Here is a 22,622-nt window from a genome sequence, read left to right as displayed (position 1 = left end):
GGACCAGACGTCTAAACGCGCTTTTCTGTTTCATTCAGAGATTTCAGGGGGACTGTTTAACCTTTAGACAAAGCCTTTCCAAATAAAATGCTTTACCAAAGGAACAAAACATCAAGGAAAGGGGTATAACAATATTTAGAATTCTTCCACATTGCAAAATCTGTGCAAGGAACTTCGGAAGAGTCACTACCAAATGCGCCCAGTAGTATTTCTTAATATTTATAGTTGTTCTTAAATCTATATACCTAATCAGCTCCTTAAACTGTGCTCCAGGCATAGTGAAGGGGAAAAAATATTTTAAAAATTGCCTGAAGGGATGAAGCCTCTTGGTATTTATGGTAAATGCACTGCTTTACTCTTGTTGGGAGCTTTCATTAGTTTAAATTGTCTGTCTTAATGCAGCTTGTAAATTACTGACACTAAAGGAGATTCCAAAATGGTATGTGTTACCATGGAATACTTCTACTTTTAATATATAATAAAGAGGTAACTGTCATATATCCCAAAGTCAAAAAGCAACTTCAGATTTCTTATTTACAAGATGATATCTTAATTGAGCTCACCAGAGAGATGACTGGGTAAAGTTCATGTGGTGTTTCTGCTTAAGGTGTGTCTGTCAAGTGCAGTTGGTTGTTTTGAAAAACAAACGAAAGAATTTCAGTGCAGGGAAACAATTTTGCTATCTGTTCACCACAGCCCATGTCCTGTTGGCTTTCTGAAGCTTGGTGTGGCTGAGGCTGTGCCACAGTAGGGCAGAGGGTCCATGAGCTTATGTATCTTGAGGCACAGGGGCAACAGAGCCACAGGACAACACGCTGGAGGGGGATCCTGGCTGTGTTGTAGCCTACCTTATCAAACAACTGAGAGCTCCTTGCACCACATTTTTGACACTAGTGGGCAGGGTATGGACGGACGGACATACAATGGACTGAAAGTGTGGACAGAACTGGCAGTCAGTACCTTTCATCTTTAGTGAAGAATTCCAGTCTGTAAAGGACCTGCTGCAGCTGATTTTGTGCTTTTTCGTCTTATTCTTTTGAATCAGCCTCATGTGCACAATCTCTACTCAAACTCTTTCTTTACTGATGTTTCATGGTCTCTTATTTCCATTATTTGACAATTACTAAAAGGAGATCTTGTAACTCATGCAGCATTAAGAGCAGATCTTATAATAATCAGTAGTTTCAGCAGCTCTTTCTATTCTCCCTTCTTTCGTGGCTTATTATAAAAGTGTCAATCTCTCACTGCTATCTAACAAACAAACTTCTGCCCTGGATCCATTTCCTCTTGGGCAGTTTGCCAGGAATAACAAATTAAACTTCAGCTCTCAGTTTAAGAAGTTTCACTTCACTGGGTAGAGTTCAAGTACAGTCTATTATCCTGACTAAGTGATAGAGGAGTCCTTTGATGTTTGCTTCTTGAGTGGTTTATACAAGCCAGGGCTTCCTGTAGGAAAAAGAACTGCAGCTGAAGGAAATACTTGATTGATCAGGTAACCTCTTCCTCTCACTCTTACTTGAGAGTGTCTGAGTGCCCAGTGACAGAATCATGCAGAGATACAAAGGGAGACCTGGTACAGTCTCCACCAGAAGAAGTCACACAGTTTGATGATGTTGCTCAATTTATCAGGTGAGAGGGACCAATCCTGCTCCTCCCACCTTCCTGTTCCCCACTGCTTTGCCCACATCAGCTCTGGTGGTCCACCATGGCTTGTTCAACCTACTTAATTTGTAAGAGTTCACAACTGAAATGAAGTGTTCTGCCATGCCCATGACCTGAACTGGATAATTAGTAGTGCTCCTCCACAGAAGGGGCAGGGCTGCACAGGTGGCACCTAGAGCAGGAGGCACAGGGGAGAGAGCAATAACATTATGCAGGAATAGAAGTCCTCCATCTGCACCTGCCAGCCAGCAGGTCAGCCTGGCTGTGTCACTGAGCCATGCACTCAGGGCCCCTCCAGAGCCCTCTGACCTTCAGCTGGGTCCCACTCTGAACTCTTCTGGAAGATGCTGGTTTTCTCCTTTGATCACTAAGGTCTGTGCTCATTTTATCACATAAAATGGTTAAGTGCTGTGTTTTTTCTCTCTGTAAGAAGGTATAGTGAGGCTCCCCTCCCAGTAATTCTGGCCTGGAAGTCTGAGGGAAAAGCAGAAGTTGACTAGAATATATAGAGGAAAAACAGGAAGTGTGCAGTGCAAGGTGATCAGAGCACAGGGATCAGCCAGGAACAAAGAGGAAAGGAAAGAGGTACCAGCAAACCTTGCATTGTCTGAGTTGTTTCAAGATGCCCGCTGTTCTGTGGTCAGTGGTAGTGAACTGCTCTGCTTGATTTCTGAATCAGAGTATTTAAAAACTCCCTTTGTTAGCTTGTCACTCACAGATAATTGGGGTATTTTTTCTGTGCCAATAACGTTTACAAAAATTTTGCTTCCCCCTGACTCTTTAGAAGTGTGGCCACAACATGTGGTGGGTGCAGCATTGTTTTCCTGTCCACATTGGAGCACTGGGCACAGAAGTGACCTGCAGAACTCTTGCCTCTAACCAATGGGACAGCTGAACAGCTCGTGAGCAGCACTGCAGTGACAGAAGTAGCTGTGCTAACAGTTCAGTATTACAGGCAGGAGAGGTCTTGCTCTCCTTCTTAGCTCCTGGCCTTGCAATTCTGCTATTTTCCTTGACTTGGGTGTGTTGGGTGCCTGTCAGATGACTATTGAGCTGATTCAACTCACTAACCCAAAAGAAAATCATCTCTATGTAACATTGTCACTGTTGGCTGGAAGGAGAGCATGAGGAGATTTGGGAGGCAAACAGCCTTTATTTTGCAATTAGATGTTGCAATACCTGTGGATATTGCATGCTTCACAGTGTTGCAAGAGTCCCTTGAGCAGAACTCATTGAATTTGGTTTGTAAAAGCTTGTCTAAAGCATGGGTATTGGAAGTTATGAAATTACCCATTATTCAGTACATGCAAAGAAACCTTACACTATTTTATTACAACTTATTTTGGGTTGTGTAGAAGCAATTTTTCCTTCAGCTATATCCATGCCTGAAACACTTTTAATCCCAAACACCCTGACTCTCCTGACCTCCTTTGTTATATAGAGAAACACTTTAATAGTATCTAATTACCTGAAGAAATGCACATGTTGGAGACCTCAGTGTTTCCTTGCTTTGGAGCCTGGTAACAGGCAGAGTACTCTCTGGATGACTGGATAAACCTGGGAAGTGTCTTTTTTCCACAAGCGATTTGCTGTTGCTATCCACCTTTCGAGATCTGGACTCTGGTCACAGAGAACTTTGGAAGCTTTTTGCATGTAGCCCCAGGAGTTTGTCCCACGTAATGGACACTGATGTTTTCCAATCAGCAATGTTATTTTTAAGCTCTGCCATGTCACATTATCTTATTGCTTCACAGACCCCGTGACTGCTTGTGCCTGCAGACAAATCTAGCACAGGCCAGGGGGAGGGTAATTCCTCCTTTTTGGTCTGCCCCCTCCCCTATTATATCCCAAAGGTCTATTTCTATCTGGGAGTGGAGGCTGGGAGGCCACTTGGCTATATGTGGCTTTATGTGACAGTGTCTCCATGAATCCAGGCAGCTTGGCTTCCTTCTCTGAATCTCTCCTGTAACCCACGGTGTTTCTTCTTCCCCCAGTGAGACTTTTGCCTCTAAACAGTAAGTTTTCTTCGGAATAATTTCCAAAGCAGTTATAATTTTCCTGTTGTACAACCAAAATATGCTTTCTTTGAAACCCCCCTCTTCCTGCCTTCCCACAGAAATGCTGCTCATCAGCTAGTTCACATTTGTGCATTCCTTTTCTTGTCCTAGAGCTCAGTGCTACTCCTTTCTCAGTCTGAGAATGGATAAAGGATGGTCCCTCACTAAATGGAAACATATTTTTCCTCTCAAGAGATTTGCTTTTATCCAAGTTGATTCTTGAAGAAAGACAAAAATGCCAGAAAGAGAGATGTAAGCTGAAGCAATTTGTTTGTCTGCCTGCAGGCCCACCCTTACATCAAAGTCCAGTGGAGTTGTTTGGTCAGATTGTCAGGTGTGTGTCCTGAGTGTGAGGAAATGAAGTTTACAATGACTGCAAAGGGATAAGCTTTTAGAAAAGTTAAATTGGCCAAATCTCAATCACCTTTCACTTGGTTCCACTCGTTAAAAGACCTGTTCTTACTTTCTCATGAACTCTCTTCTGAATGGAGCATTAGAATGAATTCCATTATGCTCATCCCATGCACATAATAAATATTTCAGGACTCCTCTGGAAAAAGTAAGTGATAAGATTCTGCTGTCTTTGCCAAGATACTAATTTTTGCATTCAACAGAACACATTCCAAGGCGGTGGAAAACAGAGTTTCTCATTTGTAGAAAATTTTATTGTTGGTGGTTTTTAATTTGGTTTTGAATTTAAATTTTTAGGATCATCAGCTTTGAAGTGGTAAACCAGGCTGGGTCCAGTTTCTGACCTGCGGAAGGTTTGGAACAAGGTGTTACAAATAAACAGCATTTTCTTTGGATAAATTCTGATGATTTGAAATGTCTAATACTTCATACTGCTGGTCAATTTGATTTGTTGTGCAGAAGAACCAGACTCTGTCCTAGCTGCCCAAAACCCTTGTATTGTCCCTGGGCATGCTCAGGGAAACACAAGAGCAAGCATATCAGCATCCCCTCTGGAAAGTCACTTCAGTGTGGGCTGTGGTATCTCCCCTTGCAGTTCCCCTTGCAAGGCTGAAACTGCAGCTTTTGTGACTGACTGCAGCTCTGATAGTAAATATAAACCAGAAATACAATGACTACTTGCTCTGGGAGACAAAGCAGCCCTATGGCAATAGGACTCCTAACTGCCAGCATTTCTTGCCTGCCAGTTTACTTCCGTAGTAACTGGGATAAGGCCTTAGGGGGAAAAAAAACATGACGATGAACATGGCAAAATGTGAAGCCCCTTTTCTTTAGTAGCAACTGCTCTCTTCCCAAAGCTGGCAGTGGGGGAGAAGACATGAAGAGAGCCTGAAGCTCCTTTGTACCCAGTGTGTATGTTTGTGATTGATTTCTTCCTCTAGCAAAGCACATGTAAAAAATACCTGCTCCAACATTGTTCCTGTTGCAGGGTTTTGAGCTGGCATGTCCCAGAGCCAGTACACACTGCCCCACAAGCAGCTGTACCCGTGTTCCTGGCACGGTAAGCTGCTGGTGGAGTAGCCATGAGCATAAAGCCACACTTGGGCAGCACACCTTGGGCAGCCAATGTATCCCAAGAGAAGGGATCCTTCCTATTTGTTGGCCAAGCAGCACCTCATGTCCTGTGTTGCTCTTGTTCATTGTTTTTGCAGGTGATTGCAGTTGGAATGCTGAAGGGTTGGATGTTTCTCTTTATTGAGAGGAAAGAAGACTGTGGCATAATCACCTGATTAAAAAATATGCAAGGAAGGACAGAGGGAAGAGAAGCAAAGCCTTGACATCTCTCCACCAAGAATGAAAGAGGAACATGATGATAGGTTCTTTCTAGGAAAGCTTTTCTGCTTCCTTATGAGTCACTCGCATTCAGCTGGAGGGCCTTGTGTTGTCTTTTGCCCAGCACAGGAATAGCCAAAGCATCTCCCACAGAAATTGTAGGAGTTACAAGTCCATGTCCATTGAGTTCAGCTTTGGGAATGTCATGTTTGTTGTGCCAGAGCCTCAGTGTGCCTCTCTCTGTATGTGCTGCTGGTAAATGCATTCACTGCAAATTGGTTTTGAGGCTTTTTGACTTTCACTCTTGTGGTAAAACAACCCTCCTAAAACTTTGAAGAACAGGCAAACTGAATGCAACTGACATTTTTACATCGTTATTGAACTATTCTGATGAGAGAGAATCCTAAAAGTTTTTTAGTGATTTGAAATGTTTCCGTTTCTTTGGAAACGTCTTTGCAGAAGCAGATTCTGGGTTTTTGGCTGGCATTTCCCAGCAGCTGTTGACAGCTTTCCTACAGGTCTGCTAGAAAGTGCATAGACTCTGGTGTGCTGCAAGACTGTGTGTTCCTGGATGTGTTTTGTCCCTGTGACAGTCCCCAGTTCTCATTTCAAATTTTAGAAGTCTGCACAACAATAAAGGCTTGAGCATCTCACTGCACAAGTGCAAATGGCAGCTGCCTTTGCTTGACCCTCTAAGGCCCACCATCTTTGCTAATAAAGATTCCCAGTGTAACTCCCCATTAAAAGTGGCAGTTGGAGGCCGGGAAAAGATCAGTTATCCAGTGTTTGAAATATCCCTTTAGCTGCTGGGAGCCACTATTTGATCTAAAGCAGGATACTTAGATGTGTTCATTTTTAAGTGTCAGGTAGTTCAGTGACTTCACTCAGTATTTGCATTTTATGGGGGTACATGTAACCTGAAGAATGAAAGGAAAGTTTGCTATTTCCTGTAAACATTTTTATATAAAAGTGTCATATGAAAGGCTGGTGAATGAAAAAATTACTGTATTGTGAAGTGCCTGGAAAAAAATCACTTAGGCATTATTTTAATCCTTGGCAGTAACTATTCCAATGTATACTGTTTGTTTAAGAAGCCAAGAACACTGTTCCTGAAATGACTTTCTTACGACTCTGGGTACAGAGCCAAGTGTAGGGAATCTGTGTATGGGTGAGCAGATAGAGGCTGTCCCCTTCGGGACAGTAAGACCATGTAAGGATGCAGAAGGATTCTGACTGTTTTACCTGGAATTTGATTCAGACCACATTGGCTTAGCAGTGGCGTAAGCTTGTAACCAAAGCAAGTAAGCTTAAAGGTCGGCAGTCATTAGGTGATTTTCCTTATATGCCAACAAAAAGCATTGATAATGAGTTCTCTCTCTTCATCTTCTCAGGCTCTTTCGATTGGTTGAAAGGCGTTAAACATGCCACTCTTTTAGGACTTTCATCTTTGTGGCAACAGTGTTAAGTTGCTCTCCTTAGGTAATTATAGGATAAAAAAGAACAGGGAAAGAAAGAACCTGGAAAAGCCTGAAGATATCCAAATGAAGCAAGTGGAAAACACATTTTGTGAGCATGAGGTGTAAATTAAAGATCTCAGAAATATTCAATAGGAAATTTTGTCCTTTCAAGTGGCAAAAGTATATTGGTGATTAATTTTATGTTTAATCTTGTATCCCACCACAGAAATAGAAGTTTAAAGAGTGATCTCATGCCTGACAACCAAAAGAGATTGAGAATTTCAAGCCTTGATATGTCCCCAGCAGAAAACAAGTGCCAGTAAGAAACAAACCCATCCCTTTAATAGAGAAATTGGTGGCACGGGTCACCACCTACTTTGACAAGTCCTTTTCTCTTGTGTCATTTGTTGGTTTTGCTGTTATCTGTAGGAATGATCAAGGAGACTGATTCATCATTGGAGAGGAGGAGAGAGGTCACACATGAAACTTGTCTCCTGTACTGTCTTTAACTGAACGTTCCCTGGTGTTTTTCCAGGCTGGTGGCTTTTCTGCACAGATTTAGCTGCAAGCAGTACCTTCAGAGAAGCCAGATTAACATGACAGCTTGGCCAGAGCAAAAGTCTTGAAAGATTGCAGGAGAACTGCAAACATTGATGGAGGAAGAATGTTTGGTAATGGCAGATGGCAAACAGATGCATACAAATAGAGGAAGGCAGCTGGAAAAGGTCAGGAAAATGCAAATGGAAGAGGACAGGACACAGTCTTTCAATGTTTTAAGGACCTTCTTTATACATGTGGCAGTTCTGGACACATGAGGTGGTCTCATGCAGTCCGATACTTTTCCCAGGAAACCTTTAAGTGATTTGAATGTTTCAAATTTTTTTTTTTGGTGCTTAGGCAGCCTGTGAGCGATGGTATTAATGAAATATGAAGTGGCTGACAAAACTGCCAAACAGCAAACTGTGTTTATCAGGACATAACCTGTCCAGCTCTGGTTTTAATTCAAGAATATTTAGTTACCAGTTGCTACAGTGAAGACACACAGATCTGAGGAGGAGTCAGCCTCTTTCCTGCCTCCTGGTGTCATTGTCCTTGAGGGAAGAGGGAGAGAATACAGAGCCCCTTATTTCAAATATCCCTCTTCTGGGGCAGGCTTCTCCAAGAATTTTAAACTCCTAATCATTTTGTGCTCTTTGCTCTATGGAAGGTTGTCTAGGAAGTTTGGAGGCTGTTTGTCTGTTGTACCAGAGGAATTGGGGAAAAGCTCCCCCCCCCACTTCTCTCCTGCTCCTCAGAAGTAGCCACCTGGTATGTTGCAAATTGTGGTCTCTTTGGAGGCAGGTCAGGTACATGTTGTCCTCATAAATTTTCAGATAAAAGTGATGCTGAAAAAGGTGAACATGTTTAAGAGGTGAATTGGCCCTCAGGGGATACTTCCTCTGTTGTACTTTCCTTAAATGCTATAAATAAAATACTATGGGACACTTATTTAATGTATGGGAAAAGTTATATGATTTGAAGTTTTAGGCTATTGAATTGAATTTAAAGACTTTTCTCTTTGCTCTCTGTGTATTTCCAGCATGTTTGGTGGTTGGGGTTTTTTTTATTGTTTGTTTTGTTGGGGGTTTTTTCCCCCCCTGGAGGGGATCTTCTTTTATATTTTTCCAGTTTTGCTTGCTTTCCTGGTGCATCCCTGAGCCTTCAGGAGGGATAAGAAGCAGCCCTTCTTCAGACCTTTATTGATAGGCCGAAGTAGCAAACCAGAAGTAGTCTTAACTATGCAGAGCAAAATCATTCCTGTGTTTGAAATTTAATTTTATGTAACCAGGACAAGAAAAAGCTTGTCTGGGTAGAAGATAAGTATAAAATGGTACTGAAATCAGATAAATGGCTGGGTTGTCAGAAGCTTGAAAGTTTTAAATAAGTTTAAAACTTGCTCAGTGGAAGCTTGGTCTGAGCCCTGTTCTGGCTCCCCGTACCCTGCTGCAGTGTAACTTCCCTCTGAACTGCAGAACTGCCCTTGTCAGTCCCTTCTCTGGGAAGGTAAAGGAGGAATCCTTAGTGCCAGCCATAGGAAAAGCCACAGAAGTTTCAGGACAGGTTATTTATTCTCCTGGTGTTGCATTTTGTGCATTCAGGACAGAGCCAAAACCATGGAGGCAAGTGGGTGAAAAGCAGTTCTAAGCTTTTCCCTGTCACAGCAACTTGTCACGGAATGTCTAATAGCTGTTTTCATTCTCGCATTGGTTGAGTCAGATCCATTTGATTCAAAACTGCTGCCCTGACATTTAGACCTTTCAGGCAGACTGCTCTGGCAGCACCTTATTTTTCTGTTGGAAAAGGAGGGGAGAAAAATCGTTGACATGTAATTAATGGAGCCAGATAGAACCTGAATTCTGAACTACACCCATTATTGAATAATGAGATATAAATTCTTTGTTATAAATCACTTTAACATCACAATGGCATGGGAGGACTCAGAGGGGATGGTGACTTGTTTTGCTTAAGCACTGATCTTGTACACAGACAAATGCTCATGAGAGTTGTTCTGTTAAAGACAAATCTTTACAGGGCAAACAAAATCATGGACCAAAATGGCAAAATGGAGCTAGTAGGAAGGGTGGAAGGAAAGGCAGAATTAAATTAAGATCTTACTTGGTCTTTTTCACCCTGCTACGTCCCTGTCTGGCTGTCTAATTTTTTTTAGAATCAGGACTGTAGAGTTCTAGAGTTCTAGACAGGTGAACTCTGTCTTACATCTACTTTTCTGAAGTATCCATCCACACATGTGTTTCTCTCTGTATAACTGTTGTCTCTCAGAATTCAAAGTATTACTAATGCATAGCTTCTAATTGATTACTAATCTGTAATTAATTGTTCTTTTTAACTAAGAGGGAGCTTCAATGCTTTAAGATCTCCTAATTTTGAAATTAATTAATTGCAGATTAAATTAGAAGCCACTTGTTAAGTTTAACAAAACAAAATTAAAAATTGAAAAAATGGCTTTATGCTGTAAGGAGTAAGTGTTACATGGAGCAAATGGTTATAATTATAGTTTGAATTATCTTTTTATCAGTCCCCAAACATAAAATATCTCTTTTACATGAAACCTAGATAAGTTTTGGAGGATATTATATAGTACTGTGGGATTCAGCAGAGATAGGTAGAGGTGTCAGACTGACACTGGATAGAAGCAAATGTAGGTTAGCTGAAATTCTAGGGCACTTCAGAGATGCTTTAATAAAGTGCGATTCTACAATGTTTTTAAGAAGACAAGAGAGAAAAAGCAAACAAATGTTTACCTGATTTAATAATATAGTCTGCAAAGATCTTGACATCTGTTTTTAATGGTAACTGAAAGCTGAGGGACTTGTGGAAATTGAACTGTCTGTGTGGGTAGAATCGGAGGAATGTTCTTTAATGCCATATCCCAGGATGTGAGCTGACAAAGCTGGTTTCTATGTAAATGCATAAGACGCAAGCTTTTTTAAGCCATATGTAAAAAATGACTGAACCACTGGGAAATGTTCCAAATGCTCCAAAAGTTCAAAGATTTGCTCCATTTAGGCCCCCTGCAATTCAGAAAACTATTGAAATTTTTCTTTGCTATCTCTGGACAAATCCCCTTGCCTGAATGCAGCCTGCTCCATGTTCTCTTGCTTTGTCTCATTGCTGATCTGAATCAGCTCCACTCGAGCTCTCCTGTAGTGCTTGGAGGATCTCTGTCCGTCTGGCCTGGCAGGCTGCTGCCACGGATCAGGCCTGCACAGGGACTTTCCTCAGGATTCAGGATTGGAAAGGTACAAAATCTGCTCAGTGCCTCTGCCCATGAGGAAGCCCACTAGCAAGCAAGATTTGGAGACAACCCAGTTAAGCATTACTGCTGAAAACACAACTGCGTATTCCACAAAACATTAGCAAAGGGATCCCCCCACACCTTTTAGAAAAGAAACAGCTGGGTGATTTTATGATGATATATATCCAGGTGGACCTGGCTCTGGAAAATGTGATTTGGTTTATGCTGTTGAGAAAAGTCAGGTTCCAAGATAATTTTATCAGTGTATTCATAATTCTATGAGCATGACCCCTGACAAAATCTACCTACCCTCCTCCTTAGATCTTGTTTTTACAGGTACACTGGAGACCAAGAGATTAGAACCTAACTCAACAAAGTAGGACAAAGCACAATGCAGTGAGCTAGTGCCACAGAATAGCTGAGTATCCCACATGTCCTGGGGACAGATCAGTACCAAGCTGCTTGGAAAAGCCCTTCTGTGCCTCAACTGGTGCAGTGTATGTCGACTCACACAGAGGCAAAGGAAAGCAGCTACAATGTAAAAGTTAACTTGTAGAAACCATTTCTGGAAGAGTCAAACAGAAATAACTTTTACTGCAGTCTTGCTTTAATACTTGACAAATTAAAAATGCTCCTTCTTTTACATATCCTTTTTGCATAAGCATGTAGTTTCCAACTGAAATGTTTTTATATCTGATGCAATATCTTAATGGGAACTGGTTTTCTTCTAAAACAAGACAAAGCAAAAATGTCTAAAATAGTGCCTTTATTAGTGCTTTGTTACTTAAAACATTGATCAGTAGCTCCATATACTTCTTGATTGCAAACGGTGTGCCCATGTTAATACTGCAAAATGTTTTGGGTAGTACAGATGAAGAAGTGTGTCACCAATGAAATGTACATTAGACAGTTGTGTTGTGTTGTGACATTAGGCTATTGCAGTTTAATTCTGTTATCTGGTCAGCTGTAGTATTCTGATGGGACTGGGGAAGATAAGGTTACAGGAAGAAGCTGATACGAGAAAACCTCATGCGCTGCATTAGACTGAGTGGGTCAAATGCATGGAGTTGTATATAGATAAAGAAGTCTGTTCTTGTTGGTTAGCAGCTCCTTCTGTTATGGAGCAGAGGAAAAGACAGTGCTGCTTCATCCGTGTTTCAATCCAGTAGGAGTCAATTCCTCATCTAAGCTTTAGTGATTGTTTATTCAATGTGACATGATGTCTTTGGGAAGAGTGACATAAAAGGAAATGACGTTTGGAGAGGAAAATGCCACTTGACCTCAGAGCCTTGTCCCCCCTTAAGTTTTTCTTTATCCCCACTTTTCTGTTTTGTCACTAGATCCTTTAATCCCTTCTCTCTCCATAAAAGTGCCAAGATGTCTCCAAACCACTTAGACTGCAGTGTTTCCATGTTCTTAGCTGGCAACTAATACCATGAGTTCATTATTCTGACCCTGAGTGAAATAGTTTGAATTTCCGGTATACACAATTATTTTGGGTTATGACTTCTGACTTTTGAACCCCTCACCAGAATGCACCATTTAAATCTCTTCATCAGCTCTGAGTGCTGTCACTGGGTCAACTCGGTGTCAATATTCCTCTAACAGCATGATGCTACTCAGAATTTCTTCCTACGTCTTCTCTTGGAACAACTGCGGCAAAATCTGGAATCTTCTGTTCAGAAGGCGTGATTCTTTCACTATTATTCATGTTTTCCAGGAGTCATGGGGTTGTTTACAGCATATGGGACAGTTAGGTGCTTTTGGAAAAGTAAACTGGAGTCAGTAACTAATAGTCCTTGTTGTGTATTTCATGCTCTCTGCAGCTGTGCTGGGCTGCATTCTGCTCTCATCTGCAGCAATACAAGTAGTAAGCAGCGCAAGCAATTTCAGTACATGATCTGAGTGCAAAAAGAGGTATAACTTCAGAAAGCTGATCTGCTGTCATTCCTCTGTGTAGTAAATATATTCTATATGCATTTCGTTTTCAGTTTATAAAACATCTTCAATTTCAAAAATATAATTACAAATTAGCAGATATTAAATACCCAGTCACTGCATGTGGAAAAAGATCATCTGATTTATCTTACTGTTTCTTTCACATATTTTGCTCTGTAGCTGTAGGAAGTAATATGATATTAAAGAGTAATTTTCCTTCCTGTTGCTTCATCCATTTATTGTATTATATTGTCAAGTACTCCTGTAAAATAAACTAGCAGCCCAGGCTCACTTAATTCAGCCAAATACTAATCTACCAGTATATACCTTTAGTGAAGCCTGATTTGGTGGAAGGGAGTTCAATTGAGGGTGCAAAATGGACATACAGATGGATTCCCAGATGGAACTGTTTTGAAGTTTGTGTAAAAGCAGATAGTAATCTGAAATGTACTCTCAGCCAAAAAAGACCAGAAAAGGACTTACACCACTGAAGTGGTATTTACTAATTTTTATTTCCTTCCTTAGCTTACTATCAGCCATGGGAATTTACAAGTTTTCCAACAAGACTGAAGAAATCCAGGAAACCACAATGACAGATCCACTTGAAACAACCATTTCATGTGAGTGAGCTGAAAAAATACAAACTTTTTTTTATCAGTGGCTGAAGATGTCTGTTGAAAACATCACTAATACCACGAAGTTCAGTATAATTAAAAGAGTGTTCCTCATGCGTAGCTGGCAGGCATTTGTTGGCATCAGTATTTTTTTTAAGTGAAGGCCACTGTAAGCAATCCACTTCTCTCAGAAATGAGTGTAAGATTAAAAGTTTTGGGCACATTCTTTAAATAAGTGATTTGTTTTTCTCTTTAAACATTAATTTATAAACATAAGATCTTCTAAGAAAATAAAACCTTGCTTCCACTGGGCATATACCTTCCTTTTTCAACAATCCAGTACCCCATCATTGTATTGTAAACTTGCTGAAACTCAAGAAACTACTTTCTACTACTTATTAATTCTATAGGAAGCATTCAGAGCCTGGCTTTGAGAAACAGTGTGGTATTCACTTCTTCTCCATTCAATTCCAATACAAAATTCTGGGCAGAGAACCTGTCAGTGTGGTAGTCCAGTGCAGAGATATAAGTGTCTTTATTTGTCCCACAAACTGTTATTATGGGTTGAGATGGAGATTTTTGTCAGAGTGAATCTGAGATCCCAAGCTGAACTTCCAAAGCAAGAAAAATAAAATAAATTGAGCACAATTTATGTGTAAATCAGTAAGATACAAGCAGTGTGGAATCTCAAGTGTAATACTGGTGGGAATAGGCAAACTACTGTAGTTAGTGAGGTACTACTGTATATCTGAGCATGTGGGTTTTAGATTGCTTTTGGAAAATACTCTTTGTCAGCTATGCTATCCTTCTCTCTTTTTTTTTTTTTTTTTAAATGCTTTGCTGAGTCTTCTGCTTAGTCTACTTTAGGTCTCATGACTGGAAGTTTCCTTGACTGCTGTCTGCAGATGATAACAGTATCATAACAATATCACACAAGGCCGACAGAGTGATGCCCATTCCAAGTATGTTTTTTGGAGTAGAGCTTCATTTAGAACGTGTTTGTGGTGCAAACAAAGGCATATGGGCCCACACTCTGGCTTTTTCAAGTGGCTTTTTTGCTGGTTTCCACAGCATGGTTGGTAGTATGTTCACCACCAAGAGCTGTTAATTCAATAGCATTGAGATTGTTTCCCATAACACAGTACTCCATTGCTTCCTTGTTAAAAATAATCATGTGGGTTTTTTGTAGGTTACAAGCAGTTCTTGGAATTTTGTAATTTCATTGGAAGATGCCTATAATTATAAGGCTTAATTGGCTTATTAGCTTGTCTTGTAACTCTGCCTGCCCTTTAAAGTTTCAGCTTTTTTTCCAGATGTTGCTCAGTAGAGTGTCATTTTGTACTTATTTCAATTTTTTGGATGCTTGGTGATAAATTCTTCTTGGTTTTGAATCTAGTTTAAATAACTGTGCCTATATAGAACGTAGTTTGCCCTGTATAAGATATTGTACTGGAACCAATGTACACAGAGCTGAAATGGCTAGCAGGCCACAGCATAATAAATCAGAATGATTAGTCAGCCTCCTGGGACACAGATGAGTCAGCTCAGGTCAAGACACTTCTGGGAAAACTAGATAGCTGGTAAATGTATTACCAGCTGACTATCAAAGTCCCTGTGCCATACCAGGAAATACACCTGCCTTGGGCAGTTCTTCCTTTTCTGCAATGACAGAAGCAAACAGTTGTTAAGAATGCTCTCCTTCTCTCTATTCCTTGCTACCTATTCTGGCAAGTCTAACAAATTGCTTCTCCATGCCATCCTCTGTATTTGTGGGCTAACAACACAGCTTTTTATTAGATGCAGTACTATTTGCAGTGTAACATGCAGCCTTTTAATCTTCTAGTAGACAAGAAGTAGAGTTACCTCATGATCTTTTAAAAGTTGTTTATTTAATCATCTTTTTGTCTTATATCAAATGGAGTCCAGACTCTGATTTCAGAATAATGTGGGAACATCTTCTTTTACTGTACCACATTCTACTATGATATACAGAATTAAAGCCTATGCTCCCACCTGAGTAAGGCTTACATAGTTTGCTCCATAATGGGATGTGAGACCAAACCCCCATCTGTTCTCATCATTGTCTCTTCCTTTTCATACTGGTAGTTAAGGGGACACTTGAAATGCCCTGTTGGGGCTAAACACTGATGCCTCAAGGTAAAGATGTTTCTTAAAATCAGCTGGAAACACCCACAGCTCCTTTTCAATTTGACAGGCAGAGCTGATCAGCAGCTCCACAAGCCCCTTTGCCTGTATATTTTGTTTTTGTAACTACTCCCCAAATAAAATATAAATTCTTTCAATCTTAGTATTTTTCATATCATCTTATTTTAGATCTCTCTAGATATGCCACAAACAGGGAGGGCCTTGGTGATTTGTCCATGATCTCACCCGGGATGAATTTACTACGGAGTCTGTTAGCTACCTTTTCTCCTTCCCTTCGCTTTTGCCTATTATCACTTCCTGGCAGAACCTGTCAGCCAGGATCTGTTGAACATCATAGGTGGATCCAAGTCTGATCTAATAATTTGCATCCATTTTTTTTTGTCCCTGAAGCTTTGGATAGTAACCTCATTCCAACGTGTTCTCTTTATCTCGTGTGTACCTGTGTGTCAGAGGTGTAGCATCGTCCAGAGATTTGGGACGAATGGAGCTGATGGGAGTGGAGCTGTCTGGAAATGTTCCACTGATGCCAAGGTCTGCAAACACAGATCTGTTGAGGCTGAAATAGTTGGAATTACTTGCATTTTTGCTGAATTGCTGCAGCCTTGCTAGAAAATACAATCTTGCATCTGGCATATGGCTGCCTTGGGAACATGATCCCAATGCCTCTTGGAGTCTCAGATCTCACAGGCTGACTGATAGTGGCCTGCCCTGCATCAGGAGACTTTGAGAACTCCACAGAGGAGCAGCCCACCCAGGCAATGTGCTCTGGAAGGGGTTCCTTGTGTTTGGTGCCCTTCCAGCTTTGGAGACAGAGATCTCAGAATCCAGATGCTCAGCCTTGTGTGTGAGTATATTCTTTGTCAAAGTCCTAAACAAGGAACTGAACACATTTCTATTCCTACAGGGTGTTACCTTCCTTGTGTTTGCTTCTTCAAATTCCACCAGGACAGACATTTACATAAAGAGTAATTGTGACCTGAAATTTTACCAGTGAATACATGTATTTCAGAATTTGTGTTCTGGGAGCCATATTAGTCTTAATGCTTGCTTTTGAATGAAAGGCTTGTTTAACTTACCAACCCAATGTGAGTGCACCCGTTGTCTCTTACAGTGAAGAAGCTGCAGCTGAAGATACATATCTGATAATAATTTTGACTTCTTGCTGTTTGAGATATAGGCCTATAAGGTCTTTCATGATACATATGAGAATTTTGCAATGTGTGGACAACAGCAAACACAGGAAAAAAAGTTCACATTATTTGGTTAGAGCAAGTCTTTACATGCCAGTGATGTTCAGCTAATGAATAACTTAGTGCAAATAGGTAAAATTATCCACAAAGCAATATATTTGTATATATAGCCCCTCATTGCTGTTTTGGTCACTTATCTGCCTTGGCCAGAACCACACTTTCTAAACCTATGAAAAACTTGGATTTGTTTTACAAGAAAAAAAGGTTTTATTACAAGAGAGTTTGTTTATTTCTCTCTGGTAGACATTATGAAGGATTTGATATTGCTGCATCAGATAAGTGTGATTCTTAGGTTTTTCTGACTAATCTTTTTGAAGCTCAATATTTAGAGAGCTTGGCAATGGGTATTTAACAAACATTAAGGTAAGATAAATGTCCCGTGGCCTGTACAAGGTTCTGTTTCCTAGGCTGCATGGGATTCTAAACCTTCAGGCAGATAAATCACATATATGGCTCCTAGGAGATTCAGATGTTAAACTGATCCTCTCCTGATGATAAAGCTCAGTTAAGAATCCCTTAAAGATTTTAAAATGGAGGCCTCAGTCCTACAGGCACATCAATTCACTGGCTTCTGCTAAGAATTTACATGAAAACAGGTGTCCCCTCATATGTAAACAGGGCAGGATTGAAATAGATTCCACCTTATTTTGGTTTCTGGGAACCTTTTACCTGAGAGTATGGAAAACTGGTGTTACAGCCATATGGATACTGTTCTCAATGGCATAAAATCCCAGTAGTCTACAGAAATTGAATCTGACTGGTACTTTTGTCTGACTGAACAGACCTAGTTATCACCTACCATTATTGGGTTTTTTCTATTGCAGCTGCTGTGAATGGGACTTTAGAAATACAGGGAATAATGTCAATGCCACAGAGTATATGCCTGAAATTGAAATGCTCTCTTGGTCCTGTGGATTTTAATTTGTAACCCGGATCTTAACTCTATTAAAAATCCAGGTAGAAGTATCCTTCTGGCTTCAAACATCTCTTTTGGACTCATTTCTTGCAAACAGAACTGCTCTATTAGAAGGCCCTTCCACAGAGAACTCTTTGTAGGATTAGGACTGTAAGCAAGCTGTGACAGAAATGCCAGCTGTGACATAGGATTGTGTGTCAGTGCTGTGGGAAGATGGCAGAAGAGCCTAGTTCCTGTGCAGCACTTCTCATTCATAGATTTTTTGAGTGTCATTTTACAGCAATATCCCAAGGTTACTCAGCAGATAAGTGACACAGCTGGAAATGAAGTCCAGGTGTCCTGAGCCCGAGTCCACTGCTCCATCCATCCTGCCTCCAAAGAAGCAATGTTTGCAAAGAGCAATAGGAAATGCCAGATTTGCCTTGTGTTTCACCCCTGCAAAAGAATGCTAGGTCAGCAGTATTTATTTTCTTATCTTGATCTCCCTAATTTTTACTTTTTAAAGAGCTGTCTCTGTAATGGAGCTTCTTGCAAACTCAAAACATGTTGGTAGAGATTGGAAAATTTCTTGCAAGTTATTGATGCTTGTAAAATGATGATTCCCAAACTTTGACTGTGGAGCCTGGAAAATGGTAGTGGGAGGAAGTGATCTCCTGGCAGCATGTCAGCTGTGGTCCCGTGTGCTGTTCTGATCCCACAGGTGACTGGATTTGAGAGTAAAGCATGGCTTGTCCTGCCTCTGCCCTGGGTTGGATTTTACGCCTCTGCCCCTGCTCTGAAGGGAATGCTTTAGAGGTACGAACTCAGTCTGTTTCCTGGTCTGGAGCTGAACAGATTACCGGACGTAAAAGCCCCACCACCCATTGCTACGAATCTATTAAACATCTCCAGTTAACCATACAGCCTCCTGCTTCAGCAGCTGAGCATGTAAATTTCTGTGACCAAATAACTGCACAGTTAACTGCTTTCACATGTGCTCCCACCGTGGCCATCTCAAAACGCAAAATCCTAGCCCGGCTTTGCCCCATGGGCAGCTGGACGGTGACCAGGACACGGCTCTTTGGGAGGCTGGATGGGGCACCCTGCAGCCTTACTACTGCCTGGGCATGGGCAGAGGATGTGTGGGCAAAGGCAACCTGGTGACAGCAGCACTTCTGGCTGTACCTCGTCCTCCTCTCCCCCCGCACGCTACAGGAGCCAGTGGCTGCTCTGGGAGGATTTCCCAGGATCCGATCCTGCTGGAGCTGGGCAATAGGGCTCATGGCGGCTCCCCTGGCATGGCCCGGTGTGTTCTGTGGTGCTCCCCCCAGCCCCACAACACCTGTGCGAGAGGAAACTGTTTTTATTTTTCTACCTCCGAGGCTGCGGGCAGGTTTTGTTCCAAGCAGAACAACGCTCTGAGGGGCGAGGAGTTTCCCCCGGCTGCCCCTGCCCGGGCTGGCACGAAGGGGCTGTGAGAAGCCGGCCGCGCTCGGCACAGAAGGGCCGCGTCCCCCCGGGCCGGGACCCCGCGGCTGAGGCGGCGCAGGCGGAGCATGTTTGCCTTGGCAGCTGCCGCGAGCGAGCCGCTGGCCGCCGGCCAGGCCCTGATGTTTCCTCTCGCCCTTGTTCGCTGAGGCATTCAGGAAAACAATCGGGAACGATGAGGGCTTTCCCGTTCCGGTGGCGCCGGCCAGCGCAGCCCGGCCTGGGGACCTGCCACCGGCCACCTCCGCGCTGGGGCTGGGGGTCGGGTGGTGTTCAGTGGCTTGCTTTGAAATAAAAAAGCCCCTCACCGCGGTGGTGCGATGGGTATAAAGTCTGTGCGTGAAGCAGGCCGCAGGCTGCCCAAGATGTCAGCTATGCCGAGGAAATCCTACGGAACACAAACGAATAAGGACAGAAATGCTCAAATTACCTGCCGTTTGCTTTACCTGGGGCACGGCAGCAATAAACGTGAACTCAAGGAAACTTGGCAAGCCCCTCCTTGTACAGATACAACCACACCAATTGTAATGGAACCAGCCAGGTGCTGGGAATGCCCCTTCACAGCTCTGGGACTGACTGCCTGAGACTTAGCAGGATCCTGACTTCCCTTGCGGATCTGAACCTGTGGGCCAGACTGGGCACAAACAGGCAGTGACATGTTCCTGATGCCACGGTAATTCCGTGTGAGCCAGGACAGACTCCAGAGGAGTTCACCAGCCCTCACTAATGGCACTTAGGAGAAGTGCCCACCTTGAGTCACTACAGCCCAGAGAAGATGGGCAGCTGGGAAAGAAGCAGCTTCCAGGGCTGGTGTGTAGTAGTAAAAATGGAGTCGGGACCTTGTCTGCAGAGTGTTTGCTGGCCTCTTGCTACTTCCCCACACCACAGCTTGTACCTGCTCTCCTGCTCCCAGGAAAGAGCTGCTTGTTGGGTGAAGCCTTGCATGTGCAGATGAGGCATTTTCAATGTTGCAGCTTAAGTTTTGGGGTCAAATTTAAAGGTGTTTCCTTGTTCAAGAAGCAGGAATGCTAAAACTAGCGTTGAATCTTTAAGTGGTGTCTCTCATCAGGAGCCTGTACACAAACGACCATTGTTACTAGAATGAGCTTTTTCTTTTCAAGTAATGATCCCCTGACATCTAACTACGGGAATCTGTGTTGGAAGAACTGTAGCCTCAATGGAGCACATCCATTTTTCCAATATAGATGCAAAAGCCTTTGACATATTGCAGCCTAAATAAATTTTTATTTTTATTTTAATGACATTTGAAAAGCACCTGAGTTATTTTGAAATGGGTTTCATTCTAAAACAGTCTCAAGAGCACAAGCTACAATTTTCGGGTGTACTCTTCTTCCACATCAGAAGGAAGCTGCAGGTAGAAGCTACCTTGAGCTAAAAAATTGCACAGTTCTTGTTGCTGTTCGGGCTGGAGAGGGATGTACTGCATGTTTCTCTTTCGGGCTGAACAGTTGTATCTCACATCCAGCAATACCAACAGGGAGTTTTAAAAAGCAGTCTATCCTGAGTGTCATGCCTTTTCATGCTTGAAGAAACACTAGGAACTCTGTCTCGGTTCCAGTGAGTTTGTAATGTTCCTTTATCTCTTATGTTTTTCTAGAAATTGTGGCAGTCCATGAAATGGACTTCATTTCGGAATTATAAACCCTGAATTCAAATTTTATCACTTCTTGGAGTTTAACAGAGCACTAGGTTTGCAATTTTATTCACAAAGCTATGGATCATTGCAAATTGCTTCCTACTATTTGACAGCTTCCTTTTTAGAAATTTCAACACTCCAGCTATCTGCCTTCAGCAGTGTATGATTCTAATCACTGATATGATTTCATAATCCTCCTTTAATTCAGCAAACATTCCAGATTATCAACATATGCGATTTGTATTTTGGGAGAGCACAGTGCAGCAAAATTTTCCTGTTGTCAGGCTTTGGGCTTTGTAGCTGAAAGGTACATATTGTTAACCAGGGGTAATTTCTTAGATGTAGTTTATAAATATGTGTAACTGTTTTGGGTTGTAGAGATGACATTCCCTTCAATGAATTTAAGACATAAAGCTGCAGAGTTTAAAGCCAAATTCAGCAGGAAGAAAGAAAATTACTTCCATATATCTTCTGTATGTCATTAAATGGAAAATGAGACAATTCTTCCATACATCTGAAAATGAAATAAAAAGGCCTATTCTCCTTAGTTTCTGCGGATAACTTCAGCTAATTTTTGTGGCAGTTATGCACATTGATGGGAGAAAAGATGCCTCAAGTAGGATGATACGGTATACATATATTAGTCAATAAAATACTCATTTTACTTAGGATAATCCGTCTTTGTTCCAGATATATGTAGGCATTCTTCTTAAAGCAAGTGTTTCAGTTGTCAGGATGACTTGATACATTTGTTCTTTGATGTCAAATTCAGTTGCATCACTGTGGAATGGTTGCTACAGAAACGCCAGCCCAGTTTTTAAATGTATTGAGTTCACTCCTTATTACTTAGAAAAGCTGGATTTGATGTCTTTCCTGTAAAAAAGTTCATAATAAAATGGGTAAAACCTCTAAAACTGCAGCAATATGCATGGAAAAAGTACCCAGATAGTGGGATCAGAGACAATAAGGAAAAAAAGAAATTTAGAGTCCAACAAACAAAATCTATCTCTTGATAAAATGCTCCCTGTTGTAATTGAAACCAGAGCTAAATTAGATCAATACCAAAATATTAAAGTGTGCCAAACCTGTTTTCTGTAGGCTTTGCTATAATTGGATTCTGATGCAAGAGATAGCTTAAATAGGCAAAGTCTGTTGACTCAAGACCATGATTATTCATAGAAAAAGAGCTTCCTGCTAAGGTATACAGTACATTTATCCAGTGTTTCTTGAAGAATTAATACATTTCTATCCTTCCCTTCCATGCTGATGCATTTGAAGTCCATATCTTGCCCACAGTAAATCTCTGTCTTGCTTAACAAGAAACTATTTCACTGTATAAGCAAGGCATATTGACAACAGATTTAACCCAGACAACTCAGCTTTATTCAATCAGAAGAATGCTGGCCTGGTTTCAGGTTTCTGGGATACAGGCACAAATGGACATGCCCCAAGTAGAATCCATTTGTTTTCCCATGAATGCACCTAGTAGGAGGTCAAATAAAAATAAATATTTTGGCTCTTCAGAGCAAGATAGATTTCTGGAGTATTTGTGATTCAGACTGGAAATGTGATTACAACAAGCAGAGGTAGCATCTGAAATATGTTCTGTTGAGAGTGGAAAAAAAAGCATTGTTTTTTCTCTCTCTCTCTGTTTTAAGCTGTGGTTATGCCTTGTCTTTACTAATCAGGTTTATGAGAATAACTACATATATCTTTATGTGGCTCACCTCTTTGTAGACGCTCAGGAGTTGAGGAAAAATAGCCATTTGTGTAGTCTTTTAGGATTTTTTTTTAATGTCGGTATAACTTATGCAAAGGAGTAGTTTATTGACTTCCCCTGTGATAGTAAGAATAAATCAATTTAGATACAGTATACTAGGGGCCCCAGATTCTCTGTGG

At 41.5% G+C, this 22,622-nt stretch overlaps 1 long non-coding RNA gene across 3 annotated transcripts in view; it reads left to right on the top strand.

Moving 5' to 3' along the window:
• Positions 1 to 3,538: 3,538 nt before the first annotated feature.
• LOC309576699 overlaps positions 3,539 to 22,622 on the top strand; it is a 222,796-nt gene continuing 203,712 nt past the window's right edge. For all 3 annotated transcript variants that reach the window (XR_014226702.1, XR_014226703.1, XR_014226704.1), the window contains exons 1-2: positions 3,539 to 3,677; positions 5,342 to 13,273. This is a non-coding gene — a long non-coding RNA (uncharacterized lncRNA). The remainder of the gene's footprint in view (positions 3,678 to 5,341; positions 13,274 to 22,622) is intronic.

The sequence above is a fragment of the Coloeus monedula genome (assembly GCF_965178545.1).
Source record: "Coloeus monedula genome assembly, chromosome: 10".
Taxonomy (NCBI): Eukaryota; Metazoa; Chordata; class Aves; order Passeriformes; family Corvidae; genus Coloeus; species Coloeus monedula.
Note: the sequence above shows the minus strand (reverse complement) of the source record. Positions and strands in the feature narration are given on the sequence as shown.